Source organism: Colius striatus, chromosome 2 (assembly GCF_028858725.1).
Source record: "Colius striatus isolate bColStr4 chromosome 2, bColStr4.1.hap1, whole genome shotgun sequence".
Classification (NCBI taxonomy): Eukaryota; Metazoa; Chordata; class Aves; order Coliiformes; family Coliidae; genus Colius; species Colius striatus.
Genome location: NC_084760.1, coordinates 44413875 through 44426427, shown reverse-complemented (window position 1 = coordinate 44426427; position 12553 = coordinate 44413875).

Below are 12553 nucleotides of genomic sequence, written 5' to 3'. Positions count from 1 at the left end.
ATGCACTCTTTAGTCAACATTTGTGGGGCATTGTGGCTCCAACTTTTTGGGGTTTTTGTCCTATCATCATGATCTTAGTTCTTCCAGATTCTGATTATAGATTGACATTTTCTTGGTCCCTTAATCATCAAGGCTCTCTCCAATCACTTCACCTCATCTTTGAATATGGTGCCCTAAGCAGTAACCAGCACTTCACCTGAAAGTCTACCAGTCTGGATTAATAAATTGATTCATTTAAGTACCTGACAAGTGATAAGACTGTTGGTTGAAGCTTTTTTTACAAAGAATGATCTCTGCCTTTTCTATAAGAGGATGATGTTGTACCATTATGTGCACCTTGTTGCCCACCACAGCCTCACACTTCTCCTGCAGAATCACTGCATTGCCAGAAGTGGTCCTATCTTCTCCAACAATTGTTCCCATCTTTTGCAAAAGAAGAAAAAAGCAACCTCCAGTGTCCTCCAAAATGCTGTAGTTCCCTTTGAGCCTGTTATTGCAAATTCAGTAAGTACAATCTTTATTTCATTACGCAATTTGTTAATGAAGACTCTGGATAGCTCAAAACTCAGAACAGCCTTATGAGACATCCTTCTACCGTCACCATGGTAACTGGAAAATTATCAAGTGCTATTCATAAACAATTTTTTCTTCATTTCCTTTAGGCCGTGATCAATAACTAGGAAAAAAAAAACCAAACTGAGACAAAATACTCAAATTAACGTGATGAAAATGTTGTAGAGTACCATGGTTGGGGGACACCCTGGAGGAACTTCACTGTCAGGGATGGATGTGCCTTGAAAACAATTTCCCATGATGGACCTAGTGCTCTGGTATTGTCTATTGTGTCTGTGCCCCGCAGACAGTGTCCAGAGCTTATCAGAAAGGTGCCCAAAGTGAATTCCTGCCCCTCTGGGGAGCAGCTCTGCTGTGGGCAGCCCCAACTGGCACTGGCTCAAGCAGAGCTGTGTCCCACCAGCTGGGTCTGGAGAAGGGGGAATTGCCCTTGTGTGTCTGGGCGAGTGAAGCCCACTGGAGCATGGACCTGGCTGCCAGGGGCCTTTGTGAGTGGGACCAGCAGGTCGGAGTGACATTGCACATGCCGGCAAGCAAACAACACCTCTTTGGAAAGGGCTTTGCTTCAGTTCCTCCTCCCGCCACGCAGCTCGTGGCAGGAATCCATCTCTGAGCAGCAATGCCTCTTGGCTTTGATGAGTATTGTTCTCTGCTGCCTGCACACCAAGATCTCTCCTGGCCTCAAGGCACAAGCATTTTCTACACTGTTTTGTTTTTCTCATATTTTTCTCCATGCCCACCCAAGTAACACAACAGCCAGGAAGCCAGAGAGGACAGAGAGAGATGGAAGGTCAAAATTAGGAATTGCCACCTTCAAAGTCTTGTCTGAGCACCCTTTTCAATGTAGTCTGCAATGGCCATGAATTTGGTATGCTCAGGTTGCTGAAGAGCAAACTAGAGAAAGACTCTTCCCAGTCTCTCATCTTCCATTTACTCCCTTTCCAGATTTCTCCATTCCTTCTCTCTTTTTTTGCCTTCCCCCAACTATTTGCCATGACACGTCTACACCCTCCTAGCTTTTTCCTTCATTCTTTGCTTTTCCCCTTGCTCTCTGCCCTATATTTTTCTTGCTCCCTATGACCACTACAGGGAAACAACTCTGCTCGTTTCCACACTTGACCATTCATAACCTTTCAAAACGAATAATTTCGAAGGAAAAAAAAAGTCACTACTCTTATATAAAGCATCTCCTTTTTGCTTGACAAACAACTGAGTTTTGGGTTGGTTTATTTTTTCAGATACAGAGTATATTTTATTGATATTAAATGTGCATGTTCCTATAAATGTTCATCAGGGAATCCCTCATTCAAGCTATTCATGTTTGAATTTAAACTAACACCACTCATTGCTAACGCTGACCCAGAGCACAGAGCTGCGGCGTTTGCATGGATTTCCCTTCTCTGGATGCAAAACCAATAGCTATGAGTTCCTCCTTTCAGCTATGGCACAAGGACCAGAAAGGGTGAGTCTGGATGGGTCTATAGATACACAAAAGAAACCACTTCTGAGAGATGCTGAAGCACTCTGCACCACGGGAGAAACAGCAATGCTGGAGAAAGTCACCAGAGGAGGGATCTTTTATGTTTCTTCACGAAGTGTATTTTTAACTCTATTTTTTGATTGCATATAACTTAGCCTTGATGTAACTAATTTTTTCCCCAGAAATTTTAGAAACATTTGTCATCAGGCAGATCTGTCACCTTGCACAGATGTTTGCATTTCTTTCCAGCTTTTCCCTGGTAAATATAATGACTTCTGTGAGGATGCCTCTGCACTAGTAAATTAAATACTTTTAAGAGTGGTGATAGGAAGCATATAACTCATCATCGTGATGTAAATCTGAGCTCATTTTACCTTGTTCATTACCTTACAATTACCAGTTTTTGCAAGTCTTTCTCAAAATGCTTAGCAGTGAACATAGACTTGGTCTATGTTCAGCCTACTTCAGAGTATTAGGCATAGAGGATTTCTACTGTGCAGCAATGGCCACATTCATTACTCATATGATACTGTTAATGAGGTGCTCCAGGAAAGGCAGATGCAATGGATGCAGCTGTAGGAAGTGGACACTTTAACAACTAGAGATAAACTAGAGATAGATTATCCAGCAAACTAAATAATGATGGTCATTGCTAGTTTTAAGGTAGACCCCTTGTTTTTCACATGTATTAAATTATGCCAGACACATTGTCAATGGGAAAAGAGAGCAGTGAGAAAATTATCCTGTCCCATCCCATAAAAAACCATGGCCTTTCAAGGGTATCAGATACCTACAAGCTATCTGTGAAACCTTTCCTTTGTATATTTTCATATGAGCAGATAAAAGTCCTCAGCTAGCTCTTCCAACAAGATGTGACTTGTTTTTGTTGACAGTGGTGCACAGAGGACCTCCCTTTTCCTCTCCTCTTGGTTTACTTCACCCACAAAAGGGAAAGATGAAGGGGTGAATGGCTCAGTTAGTGAGACAGCAAAGGAAACTGGGATCTCCTGACTCCTCTCTTCTGGCTCTTTGCTGTTGGAAATTTGAAGCTGAGTCCTTGGCACATCTAAGTCAATGGAATGTTATGCTGCACAGCAAGGAGATGTCAAAAGGGTAGCTTAGCTCAGCTGTGGAGGCAAAGTTGTTTGCAGCTTTGGTATATCTTGCCATCTGCTTTTCTGCTGAGCTGCTCAAACATTTTCATTTGTTATGAATTAAACAGCATCAGGGCCCCTCTCCTGGTCCATAGACCAGCTGGCCTGATTTGGCCATCACCATGATATTCAGATTAAACTCTGTATGTACTAAACTCTATCAGCTTCCAAAAGTGTGGTTCTATCCAAAATGTCTCTTGGGCATGGTCCTTGGTCCATGGTAACTCCTGAACTTGCACTTGGGATTTGATGAAAGTGGAGCTGGTTGTCCTGGGACTCATCAATTCCTGTGACTGTGCCAACCATTTAGCACTGTTTAAATTAGGGGATGTGTGTACTGTAGGGTAGCTCAATATCTCCAGATTCTAAGGAAGATGGAGGAGTAAATATCATCAGATCTATACAAGCCATGGAGTTGCATTCTTGGTGAAAATTTTCACTGGTGAAGAGTATCCAGTCATGAGTTGAAGATCTCCAGGAAACAAAGACAGTCTTTAAGGTCCCTTCCAAACCAAACCATTCTATGATTCTATTACTTATGACTCTCACTCATAAGAAATAAGCTTTCTTTCTAAATTTAGTCTGTTTAAACAAGAAGCTTCAGGAGGTACTGCCTTCCTCCAATCAGTTGCACAGCTGTATTTATTTTTTGGTACATTCTCCTTGTGAAGATACTTGTACTCACTCCCCAGAGCAAAGCTTTGATAAGCCACACTGTTTCAGCTCCTTATCTTTCCTCACGGTGACATTTCCTCCATTTCACTATGCAAATACACATCCTTTTCCCAAAACATGTTCTTCACAGTAGTGTCACTGACCGCAAACATTCAGTTCAATGTGGGTCAGCAAGCATTGTTGCAGCAGTGAAGACCAACAGTGTACTTATTGGACTGTAGCGGCAGAAACATGGACAGCAGGTCAAGAAAAGTAATTATTTCTCCCTTCTTAGCACTTATGAGACGGTATCTGGAATCCTGTGTCCAGTTTTGGGTTTCTCAGTACAGGAAAGAAATCAGTAAAGGCATCAGTTCTGCCCTGATTTTATCCAGAGTTTGATGCCTCTGTTGCATTTGCCTTCTCCACAGCTACATCAAATTATTGTCTCAGAAGTCTGCTGTGGTCAGATTGACATAGCTCCTCTTTTTACCTGTGATAAGGTATTTGCAAGAACAGAGTCTTGGTTTTAGTCTCCTGGCACATGAGCAACAATTTCACACTGTGGACAATTTTACACTATGTATTTCACAATTGTTCACATGAGGAGTCTCATTTCTATCACTCCAGTCCTTACGACAGCCCAGTTATTTCTGTGTTATCTCAACTTTTTTCTGTAGGAACAACCCATCCCAGCTTTGGGCCCAGCATGTTCCTTTTCACACTTGAATTTCTGTTCTAAGAATGACCCTTGAGAAGATTCCTCAGTAACCTTCCCCCTCTGCCTGACACTTTCAAAGTCATACTTCAACCAATGTACAGTGCCCTTATTAACGCCCTCCCCTTCATCTAAAGGACTTTTTCATGACCATTGTACTACTGCTCTTCACTAATGCGCATTTGATGAGATCTGATGCTCCCTCTTTACTAAGGCAACCTCTTTCCTCGGGTCAGTCTGTTGAAATCTATTCAGTAGAGAACTCACGATGCATTTTCCTTTGTATTCTTGCTGTCCTGTTTGTTCCCAAAGCCTTGCACAATACTGGGATCGGATCATATCTGGATTATTTACTTTTTTTGTCTCCTCACTCTGAACTCTAATACTCTGTTTGCCGTTCTCAAATCTTACAGTGGAGTCATGGACTGAAAAGTCTCCTGAGAAGTGCTTGTTATTTCACCCTGGGTTTACATGCCACTTTTCTGAATTTGGGAAAGGACACTGTAGAATAAGGCTCTCCCCTTCATTTAGGACGGGCTCCCACTGAGGTCATTCACAGTTACTTCTCATTTTCTCACCCTGCTTCTTCCCAATCACCACAGCAAAACATTCACCTGTTGGCTGTGTCAATGCTCTCCACAAAGCCATAGTACTACAGCCACAGCTCTGTTTTTCTCTAATCTCACAGCTGAAGGGACTTTTACTCTGCTTCAGCACCGTTGGCAAGTTACAGCACAGCTTGACTTTTTTTCTAGTGCTCGCTTTCTCTGTGTCCTTTTTGATTTCCAAAACGACAAGTCAGTGCTCTAAATTTGTCCCAATCCCTGCAACAGGAAGTGGAACAAAAGGCATTTCAGCTTGCAGGAGTGTGTCTGGTCATAGTGGGTTACCCTGTCTCTAATCTCTTTGTCAGATATAAGCACAGGTACTCTGGCCATTTGTTCTTTATTAACTGGAACCATTAATTGGATTCTGACGGAAAAGATTTTCACTTCTGAACATCCAACAGAGAGAACATTTACTCCCACACTGAGCTGTCTTTTTTTCCTGACAAGCAATGCTTCAGACATAGCCTCCAGCTACTCTAGAAACTCCGCCTAGCAAACCCGAATTCAGCCTATTCATATTTGATCTTGAATACTTCAGTACCACCTAAGCAGTCACTGCTGAACTGACACCACCAGTGTGTGGTTCCAGATCCTGACAATTAAAACTGTTTTCCCTGGTTGTGATGTCTGTGGGAGCTGTAGACACACAGTGAAATGTGTGGAGGTGCTTACTGCAACCCAGGGTGCACCAACCTGCCCATATTTGTAGGAAAATGTAGCTGGAGGAAGTATGGCTGATGCACTGAGGTATTGCCTCAGGCTGACTTGGTGGCCAAGGAAGGTCCACGGAGAATGAAGGTGGTCATCTGTTGCTGCTGATCCTCTCCTGTTTTCCAAAAGAGGTTGTTCACTGTTCTTTCTGAATTAGACATGAGTTGGCTTTGCTGCCTCTGTCCCCTCTTTAGGAAGTCCCATACTGAGTATGAAACCTGTAGCTCTTCATGGCTCCCTGCCTACTCAAGCAAAACTTTCTTCGAATCAGGCTTCCATGCTGGTTTAAGCATCAAAAAGCCACCCTGGAGCTGATTAAATCATTCCTCGAGTCCTATTGGTGTTGACTGTTTCACCCACTGAGAAATGTGGTCTTCAGAAAGTACTTCAGCTGGAGACTCTCCTTCCTGTCCATCAGAGTTGTGATGAAGTACCACAGCTACAGCAGATGCATTTGTGATATCACCACAGCATTTGGACACACAGAAAATATAAAGGGGGAAGTAATAAATTCTTAAGTTCCTCCCTGTTCAGTTGGTAGGGATGAAGTAATAGTTGAACAGGCTGCAATTTCTTATGGGGCAACTTGCCAGGTTTCACCAGTTCTGGTCTTCCTGCATAAAATCCTGGGTTTGGGTTGTTTGGTTTTTTAAGAAGGCTTCATCAAGTCTCCATCCACTCCAGGAGGGTTTGGGTTTGAAGACATATTATTTTTTACTCTTCAAGAGGCAATTCATAATGTGGCTTTCTCAGGAATAATCTGATAATTTCCCAAATTAAGTGAGATCCCAAGAACCCAGCTTTGAGGTCATGAAGAATTACCCCAGTGTACGCACCTCCTAGTACACAGAGAACCTGACATATATCCTGTGGAAAAGCACCCAGAACTATGTTTTCAAAGCACCACAGCTTTTAAAGAGTAATAAGAACAAATTGGTTTGTGAACAATTTATCCCCTCACCTTATCCTCATTTACCTTTTCAGAAACAGGTGGAATAAGAGCCCTATTCACTTGAATGGCATAACACTTTCTTGTGGGCTTCAGAGAAACTACAGTTGTCTCTATTGCAAACTGTAGTCACTGTATAAATTTCTGGTTAATTATCTTTCCACTTAAAATAATGTGCAGGTCAAGATCATTTCACTTATGCTCCCCTTTTCATGCTTCTGTCTAATGCAAAACCTTTATAATCAAAGGGGTTTCTCTCATCTGCCACCAAATTCTCTTCCTTACTATGTTTTTTCCCTCCACCCTGAGATATCTCAGGATCCCTCAAATGTTAAATCACGTCCAAAGCTAAACTCTCAAAAATCATTCCTTTACTCCTAATAAATCATGTCATGGCACACCAACACCTGAAATATATATCAGACCCCTCTGCAGTGGCCAAAAGTGTTTTCTTCAGAATTCAGTACTTTTTAGTCTATGAAGAAGTTTGGGGTTTTTTACCCCTAGCAATAACTAAAAAAAGCCAAATGCAGATGATATCAGCTATCCTACCCTTCCCAAACATGTAGCAATGAGTCCCAGGGAGAGTTTTGGAGACAATTTGTACCTGAGCAATTGTTCTCACTCACACAGGATAATTACCCCCAACTTTGGCATCAGGCTGTCTGTGCATGTCGGATGGCCAGCCCTAAAGGTACTCCGAGAGCACAGAGACCTGTGCATCTGTCCTTGCTGAGTGCTTGGGTAATTCCATGACAAGAAAGGGTTTTTGCCAAAGTGAGGAGAAAACAAACCCAGTACTGTCTTTTCATTGCCTAGATATTTCCTAGGTTGCCAAAAGATAAGTAAAAAAACCACCTTGAGATGGAGAAGAGAAAAAGATTTGCAAAAAAATCATAGAATCACAAAATCATTTCAGTTGGAAAAGACCTTTAAGAGCATCAAGTCCAACCCCTCCCCTCACAGTGCCAAGCCCACCACTAACCCATGTCCCTCAGCACCTCAGTTACACGGCTTTGCAATAGCTCCAGGGATGGGGACTCCACCAGCCCCCTGGGCAGCCTGGGACAGGGGCTGACAGCCCTCTCAGGAAAAAAGCTCTTCCTCAGCTCCAATCTAAATCTCCCCTGGGGCAACTTGATCCCATTTCCTCTTGCCCTGTCATTCATCATTTGAGAGAAGTGACCCCCACCTCACTACAGTCTCCTTTATGTTACATGTCTGGACATTATACAGCATCACATGATTCTTTTTGCTGACAAAATGGAAAAGTTTCACCAGAAACTAGCTATTCCCTAAAAAATACATACATACATATATATATATATCTCTAAAAATAACTTATTATGGAAACTTAGACCCTAAGAACACTTGTATCTGTGGTGTCGCGTACATATTTCTGCTCTATCACATCCTTCCAGCCTCCTTCTTCCTGTGGTCTGACTTCAGACTTGCCCACTCACTCTCAAGTTGCCAAGTTTCCAGTTTGACATTGCTGTGGTTTTGGGAGAGCTGACTGGGAAGCTCTCCCACACCTGCAGGCTCCCTCCTCCCAGCTGTCAAGAGGATGAACTTGGTTTGTGCGAATCAATCAGTTTTAGGGAAGAAGTGTGGATGGCAGCTCTTAGGAAGCTCTGTGTGCTCAGACATAGGGATGGATGTTAAGTGGAAAACAACATAGAAATCAGCTTCAGACAGCTCTCTATCTATTGTAGCAAATGTTATGCAAATAGAGTAATTTACCTGCTTCTTTACGGGAGGCTTTTGCTCTCTAGCTCTTTCTTTTCCAGGCCCCTTGGCTGCATCCACATCGGTAAACGAAGCAGTGCCAAGACTGGGCTAAGACATTAAATTTAGCACAGCCCCTGGCACACTTTCAGTCCGGGCAAACTGGCTTCTAGGCCAGAGTTAGCACAGGGACTAACACCCCACAAGCTGCCCACTGAGTATCACTTTCTGGTAAGCCAGGAGACCTTAATATCCTGCTTATGGCTCAGCTGTGCCAACTAGCCTCACAGCTGCCTTGGATTTGCCACTACAGGTGCAGTTACTGTGATCACAGATGATTTTCAGCCACAAGCATCCTGTACTTTGCACTTCCTGCTCTCTCACTGCCCTTCCCAGGAAAATATCAAAGGGTGAAGTGGCTGGGTGTTTGAGTAATAGGACCATAATCTATTTCAGGAATGAAAACAAGCAAATAAAGAGCCTCCAAAAAGGCTAGTGCTCATCCAAGAGGCAAATGGTCGTGGGACTGCAGCATATGGAGGGCAATTCTCTGCTATCCGGTAGCCAATTACTTTTTGGATTTCACAGGCAAAACCTGCTGGTGCAAATGCACAAAGTGGAGCAGAGCTTGCTCGCTGAAAAAGCCTAACATCGTGACAATTCAGATTTGGGAGATGTGGTCTCACCAGTGAATCCAGACCAAGTAAGTGAGAGCAGGGAGTGGAAGCTCTGCTCCCCAGGTCTGACCCATTGCTTTGGATCCTTTGGGGAGATGAGGAAAGAGCAGATAGATTCATGGATGGTTCCTGATCCTGCTCTCCAGACAGGAAAGGAAGAATTGGGAAGAGCCCCTTCTCCTGCTGGGGCCAGAAAAGCCTCTTGGCAAAGCTGTTCAGGACACATTATGGGGCAGAGGGAAGCAGATGGCCAGGCATTTAGGGGTCTGGCAGGAGGAATCTCTGAGCATTTGGCAAAGAGTCCTGATCTAGCTGCATTTCCTTCAGCTTGGACACTTTCTAGATATGCATGCTTCTCCTGCTTGATAGGGATGCTGTTTCTTAGGAGACTTGGTCAGAGGAAGAGCTCATGGTTCACAGCAGCTGGTGAGCCCTGATTAACCAATTATCTGTTATTATGAACCAAATACATCCTCATAAACACCTGTACAACTCTCTCCCACATGCAGAGAAGCCTGTACCTCATTTGCCATCGGGTTACAATAAAAATGTTGGTGTGCACAGCCCAGCCTGTGGGTTGAGTTCTTTTTGCCTGAGTGGGGAGCAGCAGCTGTGGGTTTGGAAACTCAGGACAGGATAATTTGTGCAGAACAAACAGAAAAAGTTGTCAGGCTGGTGGGGTTTTATTGCACAAGAAAAATGTTGTACTCTTTGTGATGTCCTGTACATTTTCCATTCTTTAGAAGATGTTAGTAATGCTCACTGATGGATATCAGGGCTGTATTACACAAGGCAGTGTTGAAATACAGGAAGGGAAAGAGTCTGTTCTAAATGTTACTAAACAGTTTCCCTCCTTTACAAGAGGGAAAGTGATTCCAAAAAGGCAAGATGACTCTCCCGGCAGTACTCAGAGGTTCTTCTGGAACAGAGGAGATTCAAGACAAAGTTTTTAGAGTACAAATCTTTTGGCTTTGCCACACAGAAGTTCACTTAAATCACATGGCAAAAAGGAAGAGGCGGGAAGTGAAACCCATCTAACTGCCTGTCACTTCTCTTCTAAAGCACCTTACTCCTTTTTCTGATATGCCCTCAATTTAAGGAGTAGATCTAATGGGTTTTTTTCCCCTCTCTCTCTCTGAGCTGCTCCACTTCCACACATCACCTGGGAACTGCAGTTGTCAGGAGTAACATGAGGGCATTGCTGCATTTATTATTAGTCCCAGAGCACACAGCCACAGCCCATTTTTTTCCTTTTCCCTCTTCAAAGAAGCAACAATGCTGTTTACCCAGTTCCCATGGGGCTGAAGATTTTGCTTTCCTTTCACAGAATCATAGAATGGTAGGGGTTGGAAGGGACCTTTAGAGATGATCTAGTCCACCCCCCTGCAGAAGCAGGGTCACCTAGGATCAGGTCACATAGGAACATGTCCAGGCGGGTCTTGAAGACCTCCAAGGAAGGAGACTCCACACCCTCCCTGGGCAGCCTGTGCCAGGGCTCCCTCACCTGAACAGTGAAACAGCTTTTTCTTATATTTAAGTGGAACTTTTTGTGTTCCAGCTTCATCCCATTACCCCTTGTCCTGTTACTAGCTACAATAGAAAAAAAGTGATGCCCCAACCTCCTGACACCCACCATTTAGATATTGGTAAATGTTAATAAGATCTCCCCTCAATCTCCTCTTCTCCAGACTAAACAGCCCCAGTTCCTGCAGCCTTTCCTCATATGAAAGATGTTCCAGTCCCTGATCATCATGGTGGCCCTGTGCTGGACTCTCTCCAGCAGTTCGCTGTCCCTCTTGAGCTGAGGAGCCCAGAACTGGACACAGGACTCCAGATGAGGCCTCACCAGGGCAGAGTAGAGGGGGAGAAGAACCTCCTTTGACCTGCTGGCCACATTCTTCTTGATGCTTCCCAGAATGCCATTGGCCTTCTTGGCCATGAGGGCACATTGCTGGCTCATGTTGAGCTTATCATCAATCAGGACTCCCAGGTCTGTCTCTGCAGAGCTGCTCTTCAGTAGGTTGACCCCCAGCCTCATTCTGGGCCTTGGGGATTCTGTGTGAGGATGAGGGCTGTAGGGTTCAGGGAGATGGACAGGGTGAACATGTGACAGCCCAAGCAGTATCTCCTAGGAGGTCCAGGATGGCTAATACCGTAAGTTGATTGCAAGGGAGTTATATGGAGATCCCAGCCTCCTCTCCTGAAGCTGAGGATACTCCCAAAGCACCAGCCCTCCGTATGGAATTGCAGAGGGATCTCCAGCACCACTGTCCATGGTGAGGGACAGTGAAGAAACTTTTCCTCTTCAGCCAGGAAAAATTGCACAAGTGAACAGCATTTTACCAGTCTGGCTCATGCCCCACAAGTGGGAGTTTGTGTTTAGCTCTGGATTTGCATGAAAGGCTTCCCAGTCCATACACCAAAATTCAAAGAGGATTAGACACTGAAAGCTGCAGTGTAGACATGTTTTTTATTTTAAGCTACACTTGGGACTCCCATACTCTAGTAGCTCCAGACCTAGGAGAGACCCCTCTTCTCTTTTGGATGGGTTGATGATGTGGATCAGTGCAAATCCCTGTAAAGGGAGAATTATTTTTTTCTTATTATGAACCTCTGCATATTATTTATGAGAAGTACATGTCATTAATTAGACTTTCAAATCATCCTCAGATATTGGAATCACCTAAAGTGACAGCATTAGTAAGACATTCAAGTAACCACCTTGTCAAATTCAGAATGAACTCACTACCAGAGGCGAGTGTAAAAATTCAGGTCACCGTATCTGATCACCTATGCAATCCCTCTCGTGTGCAATTGCCTAGAACAGGCTGTCATCAAAAGCTGTCTGTCTGCATCTGCAGAGATAGTTCCAGGCTGTTTCCATCATGAAGGGACTGAACAACCTTGGACTTGCACCACCAAAGTAATTGTGGGCAGGATGGTACAAAACAGCTAATTCATCTCCTCTAAAGAGAGCCCTAGGAATGCCTGATGACCTGATTTCCATGCTTTGTTCCTTTTCAGATATAAAACAGATGGAGGCTAGGGAACTGGAGTTTCTCCAGGTGAGTGAGACCTATGGTTCTGCATCAGAGCCCTCATCCACCCACCCCATCCACTGTCCCTTTTTGGGGAGAGGCTGTGGCAGAGCTCCTCTTCAGGAGATGGCTGGTATTTGCTGTCAGCATGAAGAGTCCTTCATCTTCTTACCCCTGCTTAGACATTCACTTTTGCTCGGAAGCACGGCGGTTTGCAGACAGCCTCACAAATACCCTCAGGGTAGATACTGGTTCTCAGCATC